Below are 19,433 nucleotides of genomic sequence, written 5' to 3' on the forward strand. Positions count from 1 at the left end.
GGCACGCGCGGGATCGGCGGCAGCCGCTGGGGGAGGGCGCCAGCCGGAGGAGGGCAGCGGGGGCTGGCGAGGGGCGCGCGCAGGACCGGCGGCGGCCGCGGGGTGCGGCTGGCTGTGTGTGTGCGTGTGGGTGGGTGTCTGTGTGTGCGTGTGTGTGAGGCCGGCCGGGGTGGTTATGAGGGGGTTTGCCGAGTGCCCGTGATCTAGCACTTGGTAAAGCTCAGCTTTGCTGAGTGCTAGATCGTAGGCACTCGACAAACCTGTTTTTTTTTCATTTTTAAACCCTAAACTATTGCGCGTGTGTGGGGCCGGGTGAAGTGGTTTGCCGAGTGTCGCAGGTCTGACAGTCGGCAAATACTAGCTTTGTCGAGGGCCATGTCAGGGTTCAAATTTAACTTATATTAAAAAATTCTTTGAAATGCAATAAATTAATTAAATATAGCAAACAGATCCAAACCGGGTGCGATTGGCTTGGATTGGTCCAAACCGGCGCCAAGAATCCACTGCCCGGCCTCGTGTAGCGCAGCGCAATGCGCCATGTCATCAGGTGGCACTTGGCAGCGATGAACACGGCGGTGGTGGCTGCAACAAAAAAAACATTAAATATTTAAGACACCAAATAGATATCATTAATTCGTTTAGAATAGATTTTTAATAACAACAATATATTTTTTATGTGCTTCGATCATTATCATCAAGCTAGAATACATCGGACCACAATTATATCTTTTACAAAAGAACATCATCATAAACAAAGAAAAGCACATGACCAAAAAAGACAAATGGCTAAGGTACCGGATAACCTAAATAAAACACAGAAAATAGAAAAAAAGGAAAAGAATAAAAATCTCCAATAAACTCGATCTGGGGGGCGACGTCCCACGGGTATTTTATTAAGAAGAAGATCTTTTCACACAAATCAAAAAAAAATTCAGAACTCTAGCCCCACCCATATACAGTGGCACCACATCCCCGTGAGACAGGACGACCATAAACCTGTACTTAGCGTGGGACCGATGAGGGGATTTTTTTTACCCATAGGCCTGAAATTCGTCCTCGAGGGGGTTCGAACTCACCGGCCTAAAATTCGCCCCGGGTTCGAATTCATGACCTGAGGGGTGCCGCGGGAAGCGACAACCAACTTATCTAGCTTCCATCGGCAAAAAAAAAAAAAAAAAAAAAAAAAAAAAAAAAAAAAAAACTCCAATAAACAACTCATGTATTCATCTCGCGACCTTCCTTCCGGTTGGTTACATACAAACTTTGATTTGGTTCCAAAAGAACCTGAACCTACTAAATAAAGATTAAAAAAACATATATCTCTTCAACTGATTGATGGAGCTCTGGCCACTAAACCAAAGAACACACTGCCTCGTCAGTCTTCACCCACCAAAAAGCCAAGTGAGAAAAGAACAAGAATTATTGTATTTTATTTTTTTGGACAGAGATCGTGCAAGCGAGAACTGCGAGCTGACGAGTGGACGCGGGACGTCAGCAGCCACGCCCGCAACACCAAAGCATGACTGTTGACCGACCCCAGGTCTTTCTTGTTTTCAATTTTTTCCCCGAATATATAAGTGCTTATAATATATATACAGTACCATGCTTCGTAGCTAAGTTTCGATAGTTCCCGTGCTTTTTTAATCGATCGAAATCGAATCAATTGTTGGCCTGCTGACGTCACCGAGGGGGCATCAAAAATCAAATCCCTATATTATTACCATTTTATTATTCAATAATTTGATAAAAAGCGGCTTTTAGAAATGTCCGTCCGGTTAATTAGGACACGGGATGGCAATCGACCGTGGCTACTGCCTAGGATTAGTCCAAAGCGCTCGCCAAGAATCCACTGCGCTGGCCTAGTGCAGCCCGGGGCGGCGGCGGCGGCGTGGCATGGCATCAGGCGGCGGCGGCGGTGTCGTTGTGTGCAACAAGAGATACCGACGATCGGACGGCGACGAAGGCGAGACGAGCGGCCGCAACAAGAGATGCGGCGTCGGCCCAAGCTCTGGGGCCAACGCCGACGGCGAGAGCGGTTCTTACATGGACGACGGGGCCAAAACGGCTGACGACGCCGCCGCCGCCGGCGAGGACTACACGTACGGGTACCATGACTTCTACGACGACGACAAGGAAGCCGATGAGCAATCAGAGGGCGACGCCGCCGCCTTGGCACGCGACACGGAGGAGAGGTACGTGGTGCTCACCGAGTCCGACCTCCGCGCGCGGCAGGAGGCGGACACGGCGAAGGTCGCGGAGGTCCTCTCCATCCCGGCGGGCTTCGCGGCGGTCCTGCTGCGCCACTTCAAGTGGCGCGTGGGGCGGGTACAGGAGGAGTGGTTCACGGACGAGCGGCGCGTCCGCGGCGCCGTCGGCCTGCCGGCACCGGACGACGGCGGCGGCGGCGAGGTGATCCTAGTCCCCTGTGCGCGCAGCCCGCGGGCGCTGGTCTGCAGCATCTGCTTCGATCCGTACCCCGCCTGGCGGACGCGGTCGGCGGGGTGCGGACACTACTACTGCGACGGCTGCTGGGGCGGGTACGTCGCCGCGGCGGTGGCCGACGGCGCGCGGTGCCTGTCGCTGCGGTGCCCGGACCCGTCCTGCTCGGCGCCCGTCGTCCGGGAGCTCGTCGACGCGGTGGCGGCGGGCGCCAAGGACAGGGCCCGGTACGCGGGGGTTCTGGCTCCGGTCGTACGTGGAGGAGAGCGGCGGGCGGATCAAGTGGTGCGGCGGCGCCGGGTGCACCCGCTCCGTGGAGTTCCTGGACGACGCCGCCGGCGACGCGGCGGCGACGGACGTGTTCTGCGGCTCTGGGTGTAGGCACGGCTTCTGCTGGGGCTGCGGCGAGGAGGCGCACCGGCCGGTGTCGTGTGGCACGGTACGCGCGTGGCTGGCCAAGAACGCCTCCGACTCGGAGACGGCCAAATGGGTGGTGGCGCACACCAAGCGCTGCCCCAAGTGCGCGCGGCCCATCGAGAAGAACCACGGCTGCAACCACATGACGTGCGGCGCGCCCTGCCGCCACCAGTTCTGCTGGCTCTGCTTCGACCCCTGGGACAACCACCGAGGCTGCACGCGCTACGACTCCCGCCGCCAGCGGCAGGAGGTGGAGGCCGCCGCCGCCGCTGCCGCGGACGAGGAGGAGGAGGCGCGGCGGAGGCACGCCAAGGCGTCGCTCGACAGGTACCTCTACCACTACGAGCGGTGGGAGGGCAACGGCAAGTCTCTGCAGAAGGCGCTCGCGGACGCGGACGAGCTGGAGCGCTCGGAGCTCGAGAGGATGGCTAGGATGGTGGACGTTCCGGCGATGGAGCTCGGGTTCGTGACGGAGGCGTACCGACAGATCGCCGACGGCCGGCGCGTGCTGCGGTGGGCGCACGCCTACGCCTACTTCCTGTTCCTGGACCCGGAGCGCGACGCGGCCAAGCGCGACCTGTTCGACGACCTGCAGAGCCAGGCCAACCGCTGGCTCGAGTGCCTGCACAGCTGCGCCGAGCTGGAGAGGAAGGAGCTCTTCGGTGGTGGTGCCGACGGTGGTGACGGCGAGTCCACCACCGTCGCCGTCGAGGCGTTCAGGGCATACAAGGAGAAGGTCGCGAACCTCACCGGAGTGACGCGGAAATTCATGGGGAACCTTGTGAAAGCGTTCAAGACCAACCTGCCGGAAGTCGTGGTGACGCCGGCATGCGATTTCGATCACATAGGTAAATGCAATGGATTGCTCTTGTGCATATGAAATTCTTGCTGAGTGGTTTGCATCATTTGTTCCATGGAACAAACAACAGAGTTTTGTTACAGTAGTATATTCTAAAGTTGCTGCCTACCTTGACATTGACATGCTGATTCCTGACAAATTCCACACTCGAATGTTCCAGTGAATGGACCAACGATGGGCAGCCAAACAGCTGGTGTTGGAGGCACTATTTCTAGTGTAACTCGTATACTCAACTGGTATACCCAAGCACATATTGCAAATGCTAGTGTGCAAGAACACAGCCCTATAAGAAACCCTGTTCAGCATCCAGTTCGTCCTGGTGGTCATGGCGGCCTCCTCAGCAATCCGTCACAGTTTCCACCAATGAACTCATCTTTTCTCGGAGAAGCTACAACCTCGATGGGACCACCAAATATAGGGCCAATAACACCATTACAGGTCCACATGTCAAACATTGTATCAAGTGGCACGACATCGACACCCTCTGTCACCTTCTCTATGTCTGGATCTGGACAACCAATTGGTACTGAACTGATGATGGTACAGAGCACAGCTCTTGGCTCCTTTGGCTCAAACACTTCTACTGCATGGGACAATTCAGACATTGCTGAATCATCCTCTCAGCCTAACAGCATGGGCATGAATCGACAATCAGGAATCAATCCCCTCAGTTCGGCCATGAATGTGCCTTTTGGGCTGCATCACAATGCCCAACAACCGCCACCAAAATATGTCAAAATTTGGGAGGTAAAGAGTTCTCTGTATTTAGCATTTACATGTACATCCCAAACTCTCCAGTGACACGGAAATGTTAAGTGCAGTGCAGAGCACTTCACTCACATATAGGAGCCTTATTAGGCCCTGCTGTGCCCATATGTTTCTGTGCAGTACAAAATTTGGCCCTCTTCTGGTTTATTGGAAGGACACATAACTTTGTTCAGTACAGCAGCCTGTACTTGTGTTAATATCAGACAAGCATAGGATCTATGATAATAGTTAATTCTGCTAGTTTTTATGATATATTTCAGTATACCATATTGCTATCTTAAATGTTGTATGCGCTGTATCAGTTGTCATGCATTTCATTCCATATCAGTCAATACATTGTAGCATATATCAACACTGCATAAACTCTCCTTGGCCTCCAGATTCCACTGTCAGTTTTTGTAAAACTGACCCATTATGTAAATTCTGATTTATATTGCACATATTATCTTGTATGCTTGCCAAGTTGCCATAGAGGTTTCAACAACTGATGTTTGCCGTCTATTTATATTACAGGGAACCTTATCCGGGCAAAGACAAGGACAGCCTGTATTTATTTGTAAACTCGAAGTATGTCTCTATTTGCATTATTTTACTTCCGAACATTATGTGTTATTTTCTTAAAAAACAATAAAGATTTCAGTATCTTTTTGAATTTGTAGTATTACTAGCTGAATGATTGCTTCCTGAGACATGGTGACACTTTTATGCTCTTTGTAGGTCTGTATGAAATCTAAAGGAAAAATATCTTTTTTTCCATGAAAAGCTTGTTCAAATGAATCTTGTGTTATCTTTGACCAACTTTCTTGCTAAAACTAGTTTGGAATAAATTCCTGAATGTATTATTCTGATTGCTTATGCTTCTAGTAAATTTAAGCCCCTTAAAAATGGACTGATTAGTAGCTGTCAAGCTCATTTTCAGCCACAGGTTGTGTTCACCTTCAATCCTGGGATCTTTAGCCCATCTGCTTTTAGGGTCTTGCAATCTTGCTATGTTTTTCTTTTACTATTTATTTATATAGTATCATACATTTATTCGTGCAACTCATAATTCTCACTCACTAATTTCTGACAGAGTTGGAGTGGAACAGTGTCCAAAACGTAAGTGTTCATTTTCTTGCAGCTCTATGCCATTAGTGTTTTATGTTTATTACAGTGGTTGAGAACAATACTCCTAGTTAGTTGATGTTATTGTTGCCCTTGTCTTATCAGGAATGAGTTTGCATTAGAATTGTTCATTTTTCTTAGTAGTATGTACGTGCTGATGCTTATGTAACACACAGTGTCATGCCCGGTGTGCATAATGCAAAGAGAAATCCCCCCACCCGCTTGAGTGGAACCATTTTCTGCTATTTTTTGTTTTGCTTCCAGACTAAGTATAGGAAACTGAAACCACTGTTTTCCATATGCAGAGTTGCAGCGGACTGGCCAGAAACTGTGCAGATTGTTCGCCTCATAGCGCAGGAGCATATGAACAACAAGTTTGTTTCTCAACTCATTCTCATTCTTTTCAATGTCAGACTTATTGCATTATCACATTTTCTTATAATGTGTTGGTGATATCTTTCCTTGGATATTCTGAACCCTGAAGACAATATGTTGGAAAGGCAGACGTTCTAATATTTCGGACTTTAAATCAGCATGGGTTTCTTAGACAACTACAAGAGAAGAAGCTGGTTAGTGCCTGATTCTAGTCTTTTAGTACCTTCAATATTCGAGTGTGGTTCATCTATAGTCTTCTCATACACTTAACTTTTTAGAAATCATTTCATATGGTTCTAATCTTTGACTACCATCAATTCAGTGTGCTGTGATACAATTACCATCACAAACTCTACTACTTTCAATGTCTGACAAAGCAGACCGTATGATTGGCATGCTCTTCCCTAAGGTAATCTTAATTGTAATCAAATGTATACAAACTTATATGCATTTACTGAAATATTGCTATTTTCCCTAGAACATGGTGATGTTCAAACCAGAGGTCTTAACTCAGCCATCACCGGTGCAGCAGGAAAAGCTACAGCAACAACAAGAACTTCTACACCACCAACAGCAACAGCTACATCTTCAACAACAGCAGCAAAACTTACAGCGTCTTCGACAACAAATCCTACAGCAGCAACAGATGCAACAAATGCAGCATCAGCAGCAATATATGCAGGTAATCTTAATTATAGTCAATAAGTATATACTTATACATGCTCGTTTCCATTTGTTGAAATATTGCCCTTTTTACTTGGAACTTGATGGTGTTCAAATCACAAGTCTCAACTCAAAATCTGCCAATGCAGCAACAGAAGCTACGCCAGCAACAACTTCAACACCAAGAACCGCTACTTTTATTTACGCCAGAAGAACAACGACAGCTGTTGCAACAAATACAACAACAACAACCTCGATATCAGCAACAACTACAGCAACAAATGCAACATCAACAACAACCGAGGCAACAAATACAACCTCAGAAGAATCAGCAGCAACATATGCAGCCCCAGCAACAACCGCTGCCTCAGATGGTCGGTACAGAATTAGGCAGTGATGATGATGCAAGGGAAGATTGGGTCACAGGGGCTGGGCAGCATGCCTAGAGAAGTAGGGAGGGCTAATGAGGGCATACACTGACCTGATGATTAGGACGTTTCCTAAATCATTAATTTGATAATTTTAAAGAATGGTCATTTGTATAGTGTTACGGGATGGATTTAGAGTTTAAATAACCACACTATGTTATCTAGTAGTCAATATATTGTATTGAGTTTGGAGCTACAAATGTTTTCAAATTCCCCAAGTTTCTTCACCAAAATCTTTAATCGCCCATCAAAGATTTGGAATCTAGTTCTATGTAGAAGCACTAGCTGAGTTGCTAGTTCAGGACACGCTTAACGCACACCACCTTCTTGGAAGTTGCAGATGAGCTACGAAAATGTGCAGGTTGTTGGTGTTGGCCCCACTTCTCTTTTTATAACTTTATATTTCCTTTTTCCCTATTCTATAGAAAATTAATTCTTATAACAATATTCTAGAAAGTTATTAATAGAACGTTCTTAAGAAAAAAGTAAATAAAGAAAGCATATGAGCACGAGTAAAGGCGACATTAAACTGCATCAAGGAGATCCAATTTCAACTCGGCTTAATTGTCCATCACTCCAATTGCACCTCCACCCACTACTTTGCATCTCCGCAAGCTCAATGCAAAGGTGTGTGGTGTGTCAGGCCGAGGAGGCACGAGGAGCTTGCCGGGCCTAGGAGCGGTCAAACAGTAGCCAAGGTGTAGAGAGGTGGTCGGCCTAGGTGTGGAGAGACAGCGGCCTAGGCGCCAGGTGACAATAGCCGGGACGCGGAGAGGCATCAGACATACTCACACAAGCACGACTGCCGACCACACTGGAGTTGAGTCAGACATTCATGTTAATTATAAGAAATAAACATGAGCTAATTATAAAACTAATTACATAAATGAAGACTAATTTGCGAGATAAATTTATTAAGCCTAATTAATCCATCATTAGCATTAGGCTTAATACATTCGTCTCACAAATTAGTCTCTATCTCAGTAATTAGTTTTGTAATTATTAGTCTATTTTAATACTTTAAATTAGTGTCAAACATCCTATGTCATAGGGACTGTTTAAGAAGGGGTATCCAAACATCCCCTGAGTTGAGCCCTCTCCCTCCCTCAATCTCTCCTAGGTTCTCCCCTCTCAATCTCCCTCACAACCTCTCCCTCACAGATCTTCATGGGGCAAATCCAGGGTGTGGCACGGTCCAGTGAGGGTCGCACGAGCAGCAGAGACGACACGTTGATGGGCTCAACGGGCCTTGTCGACGGGCTTTTTGTTTTTATTTATTTATTAACAGAGATGGGTATATTGGATCGCCTCTTAAATTTTGATTAACACTGACCCCGAACTAGAGACAGGGTTTTATATTTGTCTGTCTCTGTTGATACTTTTTAACCGACTGAAAATGATTATTACAGTAGCGTTAATTTCTTAAGGATGCGAATACCGTTCTGTCGTTTCTTATAACAAGATAATAATAGCATTTGAATGCTAGTATCACTCGGATATCTGCTATTTCTGCTGTGGTAACCCGTAATCCCCACTACACAGTGATAAACGTGCCATGCCATCGAGACAGAATCGACGTCGAGCTGACATCTCGCTACCAAACCAAACAATCGTCACGCTCGTGAACTAATTCAGCACTGACAACTGACAAGCTAGTACAAAGTACTACGGAGTACGGAGTACATACATGATCCACATGATGAAACCGCCCGATCAACGTCGATCTCTCACTTGCTCCTCTCATCTCAGCAGTTTGCCTATGCAATGCCATACTGCTCTGCACAAACACTCCATGTCGTTTCTGTGAGAGAGAAATAAAAAAGGGCCCGCCACCTTTCGTCCTCCCCGCTCCCGCTCCATCCTTCTCAGCGAACTTGACCAGCCACCTAGCATAGAGAAGCCCACCGAGGCACCCCTGCTGATCGTCCTTGGTCATCGCTTTGCTAATGCCGCCGACTAGCGAGAAGCCCACGCCTAAGGTTGCCGCCGCTGCCGCTGCCGCTGCTGCGGCCAAGTCCACCACCACCGGCACTGCAGCGGCAACCAAGGTCAGCCCGTCATCGTCCGCGCGCGTCGCCGTGCCTCTTCTCGCTGCGAGACGGCAAGCTCACCGTCAGCAGCGACGGCAAGGCCCACAGCGCTCCTGACGGGCGTGCCGCGCTCACCCCGTTCGCTGAGGCCTTGGAGCCTACCAAGGAGTCGGACGCGTCGGGAGCTAGCCACGCAGGCCGCGTCGAACGCTCGCCGCGGCGCGTTCCTAGGCTTCACGTTGGCCGCGGTTCGCCACGCTGCGTGCGGCGGCGGCGGTTCCTCTTCCTGCTCCGGTTCAAGGACGTGCTGGACCACGGCGCGCGTGGGACCTGCGGATGGAGAGGCAGATGCAGTGGGTGAAAGCTACCCCGATTATCACCGTCGGATCTTAGGCAGAGCTGACGGTAAAAAACACTTTTCACCACCCGTCCAATTGGCCACTATGCGATACCGGCTCTGGAAGTGACGATAAAAAAACGTTCTTTGCCAGTAATGTAAAATCTAGCCACGATAGAAGTGCATAGGTAATGGGTTGATCATTATACTGTAATAGTGAGCATGATATTTCTAACTTAATATGCAGATAAAAAATTATAGCATGTAATAAAATCAAAGTACGAATAAAAATCTATTCGTGATATCACTAGACATGGCCGGTAGCAATAGCTAGTATAAATGTATAATTTAAGCTAAAGTTTTGACTTCGAGATTAAAAAAAGCTTCATTATTCATAGAGGATGTGAATAATAGATCTGGACAAAAAACCTGTAACTCGCTAGATCGCTCGACTTGCTCGTCAGTGGCTCGACTCGAGCTCGGCTCGTTTGAATTTTTAATTAACGAGCCAGCTCGTGCTAGATCGGTTAATTAACAAGTTAGCTCGAGCCAGCTCGTGAACCGCTCGCGAGTCAAAACGAGTCAACGTAATTCAATTGATAACAACCGCAATTAGCTCATATATCCCTCGGTCCAACCCAATACAACTTTAAGTAGTCTATATATCCCTTCGTCTATGGCCCAACGCGATTAAACACTAAAACCCTAGACCAATAGACCCCATGACCACACCCAGTCACCCTATCGACGTACCCCACAACATCATGTTCACGTGAGACAAGTTCAAAATCCATATATATTTAGTTTATTTCATTTTAAATATGTATATGATGTGTTTATTGTTAACTTACGGTTATAGTCTCTATGTAACCATAAACGAGCCGAGCTATAACAAGCCGAGCTGGCTTCGATATCCGGCGTCTGTCTGAAAGACACAACGAGTACGTGGTATAGCTAAGGTACTCCATGGCACTATGAGCTGGCGTCACGTCACGACCAGCGACATGCCACAGGCCCACAAACGCTGATAACAGGTGTTAGAAACGATAGGCAATATAAACGACAAATAACAGTAGATCAAGCATAGGGGACACGAGATTTTAACGTGAAAAACCCTTCCAAGGTGGAAGGGAAAAAACCACGGGCACCAGCCAGCAAATCTTCACTATATCGGGTGAGGTTACAAACGTCGGAGATTTACAACTTGGGGATACCCTAACCTGGGGGCCTTCCCGTATAGAAGTCTATGATACATCTTTTTCATGAGAGAGGTGGTCCGTATATATAGGTAGAAAAAACCTCACACCCTCATCTATTAGCAATATGGAACTAATAGATGGTGTAGTCCCTCTTAACGCTAATAGGCCGTTTCGCTTTGGCCCAAGCTTGAATTTGGATCATAGCTCAACAAACTCCACCTTGAGACAAATTCCTTCTTATAGCATAAAATGAACCTTCACCCTAAAACAACAAAGAAATATTTCCGGTGCCAAATAGCCTCTTGGGTTAAACAGTTATACCAACTAAGCTTGACCAAAGCTCAAACTTAGCAACAGGAACTGGCTTTGTCAACATATCAGTAGGATTATCATGTGTGCTTATCTTGCATACCTTCAGCTTATCTTGCACGACCACATCGCGAACATAATGGTATTTGACATCAATGTGCTTCGTTCTCTCATGGAACATCTGATCTTTAGTGAGACATATAGCACTTTGACTGTCACAAAATAAATCAATGCAAGAATCATCTCCACAAAGCTCAGTAAACAAACCTTTCAACCAAACTGATTCTTTACATGCTTCAGCAATAGCCATGTATTCTGCTTCAGTGGTAGACAGGGCAACAATGGGCTGCAATGTTGCCCTCCAACTCACAGCAGAACCACCAATAGTGAACACATAACCTGTGAGAGATCTCCTCTTATCCAAATCAGCAGCAAAATCTGAATCCACGTAGCCAGTGAGTCCCTTATCAGTCATGTCAAACTTCAAACAAGCAGTTGTTGTGTCATGAAGGTACCTGAAAATCCACTGAACAACCTTCCCATGTTCTTTACCAGGATTAGCCATGTATCTACTAACCAAACTCATAGCATATGATAAATCAGGACGAGAGCAAACGATGACATACATCAAAGAACCAACAACACTAGAATATGGAACTCTGACATGTACTCAAAATCCTCATCCGTACTAGCACATTGTAAAGCTGATAATTTGAAATGAGAAGCAATAGGAGTACTAACAGACTTTGCATCATGCATGTTGAAACGATGAAGAACTTTCTTAATGTAACTTTGCTGACTAAGAAATAACAAACCAGAATTTCTGTCTTTTGTAATTTTCATACCTAGAATCTTCTTAGCAGCACCAAGATCCTTCATCTCAATCTCACTACTCAACAATTTCTTCAATGTAGTGATTTCTTTCTTGCTCTTGACAGCAATCAACATATCATCAACATATAACAGCAAATATATAGGTGATCCATCAACAAATTTAATGTACACACAGCTATCAAATTCAGACCTCTTAAAACCATGTGACATCATAAAAGAATCAAACATTTTATACCATTGTTGAGGAGACTGTTTCAAACCATATAAGGACCTCTTTAATTTGCAAACATAATCCTCCTTACAAGGTACTATGAACCCTTCTGGCTGGTCCATGTATATCTCCTCCTCGAGCTCTCCATGTAGAAACACAGTCTTTACATCTAACTGCTCAAGCTCAAAATCTTGCATAGCAACAATACCAAAAAATATACGAATTGAACTATGCTTTACAATTGGAGAGAACACATCATTATAATCAACGCTAGGAATCTGACTGAAACCTTTTTCTACTAACCCTGCCTTAAATCTTGGAGGCTCACTAGGAGACAAACCCTCCTTTCTTTTGAAGATCTATTTGCAACGAACGACCTTCTTTTGTTTAGGCAAGCACACATCCCATGTGCCATTTTTCTCGAGTGACTGAATCTCCTCTTGCATAGCAGAAATCCACTTTTCGCGGTCACTAGAAACAACAGCTTCAATGTACGTAGCCAACTCATGAATGTTCTCCACCTGTTCAGCATAACTAAAGGCATAATGAATAATATCACATTCCTCAATTAAACATGGATGAGGTCCACAACTCCTCTTTGTTCTGCGATTTGCAATAGACTGATTTTGAGGCTGCAAAACAGGAGGTGAGTGCTGAACAATATCATGAACATTGTTATCAACAATTTCAGTTTCCTAATCATCTACATGCTCCACCTGCACGCTAACATGTTCCTGCTCCTCATCAGAACCAACTGGTGAAACATCTGTGGACAAGCTGTCATTAAACATAACAGATTCATTGAAAACAACGTTCCTGCTTATGAATGTCTTTTTAGTTTCAGGATTCCATAACTTATATCCTTTAACTCCAGAACCATAACCAAGAAACAAACACTTAATGGCTCTAGGTTCTAGCTTTCCATTATCAACATGAGTATAAGCAGTGCAACCGAAAACTCTCAACTGTGAATAATCAGCTGGCATACCAGACCATACCTCAATGGGAGTTTTCTTATTAAGTGGGATAGAAGGTGACCGGTTGATCAAGTAACAGGTGGTGTTAGCAGCCTCAGCCCAAAAACGCCTGTTCATACGAGCATTGGACAGCATGCAACGAGCCCTCGAGATGATGGTTCGGTTCATGTGCTCGGCCACACCATTCTGCTGAGAAGTATACGGGATGGTGTGGTGCCTAACAATGCCTTCTTCCCTGCAGTAATCATTAAAAGCATCCGAACAGAATTCACCGCCATTGTCAGTACGAAGCAATTTTACCTTCTTTTCAGTTTGCCTTTCTATCATAACTTTGCACTCTTTAAAAGCAGCAAAAGTATCGTCTTTATTTTTTAGAAAGTAAGGCCACACTTTTCTAGAGTAATCATCAATAATGGTAAGCATGTAACGAGCACCACCATAAGAGGGCTTACCAGACGGCCCCCATAAATCAGCATGTACATAATCAAGTGTACCTTTGGTGGTATGAACAGATGCATTGAATTTTACCCTCTTGTGCTTACCGAAAACACAGTGCTCACATAACTTCATCTTACCCACAGTGCAGCCACCCAGCAGGTCTCTCTTGATCAATTCTGTCATACCAAGTTCACTCATATGCCCAAGACGCATATGCCAGAGATTAGTTTTACTTGGTTCATCATTAGAAATAGTAGCAGCAGTGACGGAACCATGTAAAGTACTTCCTCTAAGAACATATAACTTTACAGAATTCATATCACCTATCATATGAATGAGAGAGCCTTTTGATACCTTACACACTCCACCTGAACCGGAGTGTCTGTACCCCTCGGCATCAAGTGTGCTGAGGGAGATGAGCCTTTTGATACCTTACAGAAATCTCATCTTTTAACGTGGAAAACCCTCCCAAAGTGGAAGGAAAAAAACCACGGACACCAACCAGCAAATCTTCACTATATCGCGTGAGGTTACAAACGTCGGAGATTTATAACTTGGGGATACCCTAACATGGGGGGCCTTCCCATATAGAAGTCTATGCTACATCTTTTCCATGAGGGAGGTGGTCCGTATATATAGGTAGAAAAAATTCCACACCCTCGTCTATTAGCAATACAGAACTAATAGATTGTGTAGTCCATCTTAACGCTAATGGTCCGCTTCGCTTTGGCCCAGTCTTAAATTTGGATCATAGCTCAACAACAGGGAGTCACGTACGGCTTTTGGCACCAGGGAACGCACTATTGAATATTGATGGCCTGAAACATCGCCTGAACGGATAAGAAAAAACAGACGACCGAGTTATAAACGTGCCACGTCATCAAGACATAATCGACGTCGAGAGCGTGACAATAATCACACCAATAAACCAATGCAACATACCAAACAAATCCATATATGACGTGTAGGTTCTGCATTCTCTAAACTCCTCTGACACTGCTCACCAATCTGGAAACGACGGGCCTGTTCGCTTGAACTTATTAGCCGGTTTATCAGTTAGAATCTATAGTATTTTTCTCTCACAATAAAATAGTCGTAGCCAGCTTATCAACCGGCTTTAATACCAGCCAAACAGGAGGATGCTGTCCTTGCAACAGGACGCTACAAAGCAATCATCACACTAATAAACCAATGCAACAGTGACAAGCTAGTACCATGCCGCTGATGAGCCGAACCATGCCGGATGAAAAACTACTCGTAGCTACTGCAGCATGTGGATATGTACAACCGCTTCTCAGCCAAGCTAAGCCAGATACTTAGAGAGAGAAACGACTTATTCCTTGTTTTTCTTCCTGCTCTAGTGGAGTGGTGGGGCCTATAAATCGAACGCCACGATGTGTGCACCGCATCTTCTGCCACTACAGTAAAAATTGCAGTGCAACATCGATTTTCACACTGGAGCTGCCCTTACCGTTACCATCCAATGAGCCTGCCCTGCATAGAGCGATCAACACGGGTCGATCTCTCATTTGCTCATCTCATCCGAGGTTTGCTCATCTCATCCGAGGCCCTGCATAGTGTACAACCAGTAGTGCCTGATTTTTTTTTGATACACGTAGACTCACTGGAACTGGCATTATCAAGCCACAGTGTGCGAGCATCACTCATGGGTCCACAAACAAAATAAAGCATCCATATAAAATACTACGAGCGTGTTCGGCTGGCTTGTTTTTCCTCTCACAGAATCACTGTTCACGTCCTGCCAGAACAGTATTTTTCTCTCACAACAATCAGCTAGAACAGTATTTTTCAGTCCTGCCGAACAGGCCCTACATCACTGGAATTGGCATCATCCTGCTTTGATTATTTTATTCACAAGGCAGAAGCAGACATACGTGCTCCGCTCCAGAAATTTGAGGCATCAGCATCGGTTGCTGCAGTGTACATAGTGGTGCTCACATCTCCTCTCTCTTCTTTTGGCACCACTTAGGCCTTCTCTGAAAGCTCAGATCCCCCTGGATATTTCAGCCCTTTCCTCGGGTGGGAAGCCCCGCGTGGAATTGCGCCAGAGGCCAGAATCCCATGCATTTGGAAGCCCACATGGAGGGGGAGCTCGACCCGAACCCTGGCTTTTCCCCGGGGCGGCTCCTCCCACATGCTCGGGTCCGCGTTTCCCTGAGCGAGGCGACGCGCGAGACGAAGAAAGCACCCCACTGTCGCCGTCGACATGTGACCTTCGTCATTGCCATCTCAGCTTCAAGATCTACTCCAGGGGAGATCCAAGATCCTGTGCAAGTTCCTCTCCTAGATCCACTGATTCTTACCTGAGGCTATGGATTAATGTCCTCTGTGCAAATATGTATCACAAAAGCGTAGCTTAGTTACTCTACCTGTTCTTCAGATCATCAAAATGGCTGTGTTGTTCCAAATTCCAGTCAAGAGGCTGGATTACTGGAAAGTGAAGTAGGAGTACACGAACACCAGAGCATTGCAGGCTGCAGCAGCTAGCGTTTATCTTATGGTTGGGACGTCATTGGGCACTAGTAGTACAAGTTGTACTAGCGAGTGAGAGGATGATGCCAGCTAGCAGGAGTACTAGAAATAAGTACTAATCTGTAGTAGTTCTTGTTTATTAATGCGATTCTTTGACAGGAAGAAATGGAATAGTTTGTTTAATGATCTATCAGCTGATGATTGGGTTGGGTAGGCATAGGCTTAATGAGGTCGAGTGTTTTTTTAGCGGTGCATCAATGGTCGAGTATTTTTTAGCGGAGCAATAATGTGTACCTCCTAATGATCGATTCGATCATCATGATTCAAGAGGCTTGAGTTCAGTTACTATCTTAGTATTACTAATTGGAGACCTCAACGAAGCCTTCACGTTAATTCTCACCAGACGCGCTATAAAAAAAGATAATTGCTAGAAATTCTCACATTAATCAGAAACTTCTAGGCATTGAATCTACAGGCTCTCACGATCTGAAACCATTAGATCTATTTTATTTTCAAAAAAATTACCCATCTCTGCCATTATTATAGATAAAAAAGGAATAAAAAGATAATTCATTATTTTAAAATCTACGTCAATCTGGTGTTTGTCGTTTGTTTTGTGAGAACCCATCTAATATAATCTAGGCCATCGCTTTGAGCAAATTTCTCCCGTTCCTCTCCCTGGCGCGTTCCCTCCTACCAGCGTCCAGCGGCGCATGACATGCATACCATTCAAAGATGGCTTCGTGATTATATAGCTGCAAGCTACGTTGCGGATGGTGAAGCTGTTCTGATAGCTAGGACGACAAGGTGGACGTTGTACGTGCGGGCAAGATTGTCGATCGGTGGCTCTGTGCATCAGAATCCTGCCAGAGTTTGAGGATCGATGTGGAAACACAAGCAGGATCGGATGGGGGCACCAAACACTAACCTGTATGTGACACCTCTAACTAAAGTTCAAAGTGCGAGAAGCAGCCGGTTGGCACCGGCGAGTTTGCGATGCCTGCGGCCGCCATGGTCTATCGTCTCTATCTGTGCGCAGTGAGGCCTGACCGGCATCGTCATCCGCAATTCCACATGAGGCTGGCCATTGCAATTAACAGGCGCAAAGATACGATCTGTCCTGTGTGCCTGCGCTGGGAGGCCACACACCGCCATGGACTCATCATAGTCCGCCAGAAGAAATCTATCTCATGGGTGGTGGCAAGGTCCCCCAACTGCAAGGTGCAGGAGAAAGCAGATCCTAATTGGGTACATGTGTGTACATCTCTGCATGGTGGCATGCGGTGGCTCCTGGATGAATCATTTTCCATGCATTGCCTCCTCGCGGTTGATCGTTACTGCAGAAACTAAGATGCTGAAGATTGCAACCCTGGCTATGTATCGACCTGACGTCTGACGACCTCCAAGATCAGCAAGATGTACCACACTACTAGAAAACAGACCTTTTATTTCGCCTCTATTTTTGCCTTTAGTCCTGGTATTTTTGTGTTCGGGACTAAAGGGACTATTAGTCCCAGTTGTATCCTCAAACAAGGATAAAAAGTTCCTGCTCCAAGTGTGTGGCGACGACAGACAACAATTAGTCCCGGTTATAGCCTAGAGCCGGGACTAAAAGTTATCCTTTAGTCCCGGCTGGACCTTCCAACCGGGAATAAATCTTTACTCCCGGCTTGAGGCTTCAGCCGGGACTAAAGGATGATCTTTAGTCCTGGCTCTGGGCTATAACCGGGATAAAATCTTTCTTGATAAAATAATATAGTCGCGCTGGACAAAAAAATGGGGCAGCCAGGCATTGAACCCATGACCTCATAGCCAAGGTCCAAACCGCAACGCACTAGCTAGCCATCTGAACTAAGTCACTTTCTCAACAAGAAAGCACCCAAACATTTATTTAATAAGAGAAAAGACCATTTAATTGATTATATTCTTTTGTTAACTATACTTTGAATTTTCTGGTCCATGTGCTTTCTAGTGCCTGATTGATCTCATAATTTTTATCAAGGTTTCAAATGCCCAGTGTGAAGCCACCACCAAGTTCGAGATTTTTCTGAATTGGTTTGGTAATTTTTTCACTTTAATTGAATTTCCACACGATTTCACCGATTAATTATACGTTGAACTGAGTCCACCCCCGAAAAGATCCAGAATGGTGCCAAACTTTGCCAAATGGTCTCTTGTGCCCTAGGAGACAAATATTTATGGAGGTTGATGCAAAATTATATTGTTTTGAATATGTAATTCGCCGTATTTCGTCTCACACGGCACAAAGAAAAATGTAATAATAAAAATAATTATCAGAAAAACCTAAGATCTTGTGTGGGGCCATATTTTGGGTGTAAATGACTGCCAAAAAAATTTTAAGTCATTTCGACATATGCGGAGTCGACGTGCTTCACAGAGGTATATAGAACCTTTCGTCGAACCCTATCTATACACCTAGGTCCTCTGAGATTCTGAGGTCCATGTGCTTTCTAGTGCCGGATTGGGCTGAAACTTTTTCTCAAGACTTCAAATGCTTTATGTGTAGCTGCCACCAAGTTTGAGATTTTTCTGAGGTGGTTTGGTACTTTTTTCACTTTAATTGAATTTTCGAGCGAATTCACCGATTAATTATACATTGAACTGGGTCCACCCCCTAAATGATCCGGAATGGTGCCAAGCTTTACCAAATGGTCTATTGTGCCCTAGGAGACAAATATTTGTGGAGGTTGATGCAAAATTATATTGTTTTCAATATGTAATTCACCGTATTTCGTCTCACGCGGCACAAAGAAAAATGTAATAATAAAAATAATTATCAGAAAAATCTAAGATCTTGTGTGGGGCCATATTTTGGGTGTAAATGACTGCATAAAAAATTTCAAGCCATTTGGACATAGGCGAAGTCGACGTGCTTCACAGAGGTATATAGAACCTTTTGTCGAACCCTATCTATACACCTAGGTTCTCTGGGACTCTGAAGTCCATTTGCTTTCCAGTGCCAGATTGGTCTCAAACTTTTTCTCAAGACTACAAATGCCCTGTGTGTAGCCACCATCAAGTTTGAGATTTTTCTGAGGTGGTTTGGTACTTTTTTAACTTTAATTGAATTTCCGCCCGAACTCACCGATTAATTATACAATGATTAATGAAGAACCTAAAGATTTACGTTACAATTACGTGAAAACTAATTTCCTATCGAAAACCAATAAATTTAATAATTTTAATTAAAGTCTACATTTTTGCATTAACGAAAATAGTGAGTATTAGTTGCATTATGTTCAACATTTATAATAAAAAACATAATAGTTTAGATCACATATTTTTTTTGTGCAGTAAATGAAAATAAAGTTTATTACTTTTTCTAAAAAAATTTATGCCTAGTATTGAATTTACTGCGCAAATAATAAGACTTAAACATTTAAATACAAAACATATATAAAATAAACTGATCTGCTTAAAAGTTGGCGGGAAATGAAAATGTAGCCCACCTTTAGTCCCGACTCCTGCCACCAGCTAGGACTAAAGGTGGGCTGCATTTGGCGGCCCGCCAAAAAATCCTTTAGTCCCGGC

At 45.2% G+C, this 19,433-nt stretch overlaps 2 pseudogenes; both read left to right on the top strand.

The window, feature by feature from the left end:
- Positions 1–1,642: 1,642 nt before the first annotated feature.
- Positions 1,643–7,465, top strand: LOC136487159 (uncharacterized; annotated as a pseudogene).
- A 1,534-nt stretch (positions 7,466–8,999) lies between these two features.
- LOC136489547 (stachyose synthase-like) overlaps positions 9,000–19,433 on the top strand; it is a 33,229-nt pseudogene continuing 22,795 nt past the window's right edge.

This window comes from Miscanthus floridulus, chromosome 10 (genome assembly GCF_019320115.1).
Source record: "Miscanthus floridulus cultivar M001 chromosome 10, ASM1932011v1, whole genome shotgun sequence".
NCBI classification, from domain to species: domain Eukaryota; kingdom Viridiplantae; phylum Streptophyta; class Magnoliopsida; order Poales; family Poaceae; genus Miscanthus; species Miscanthus floridulus.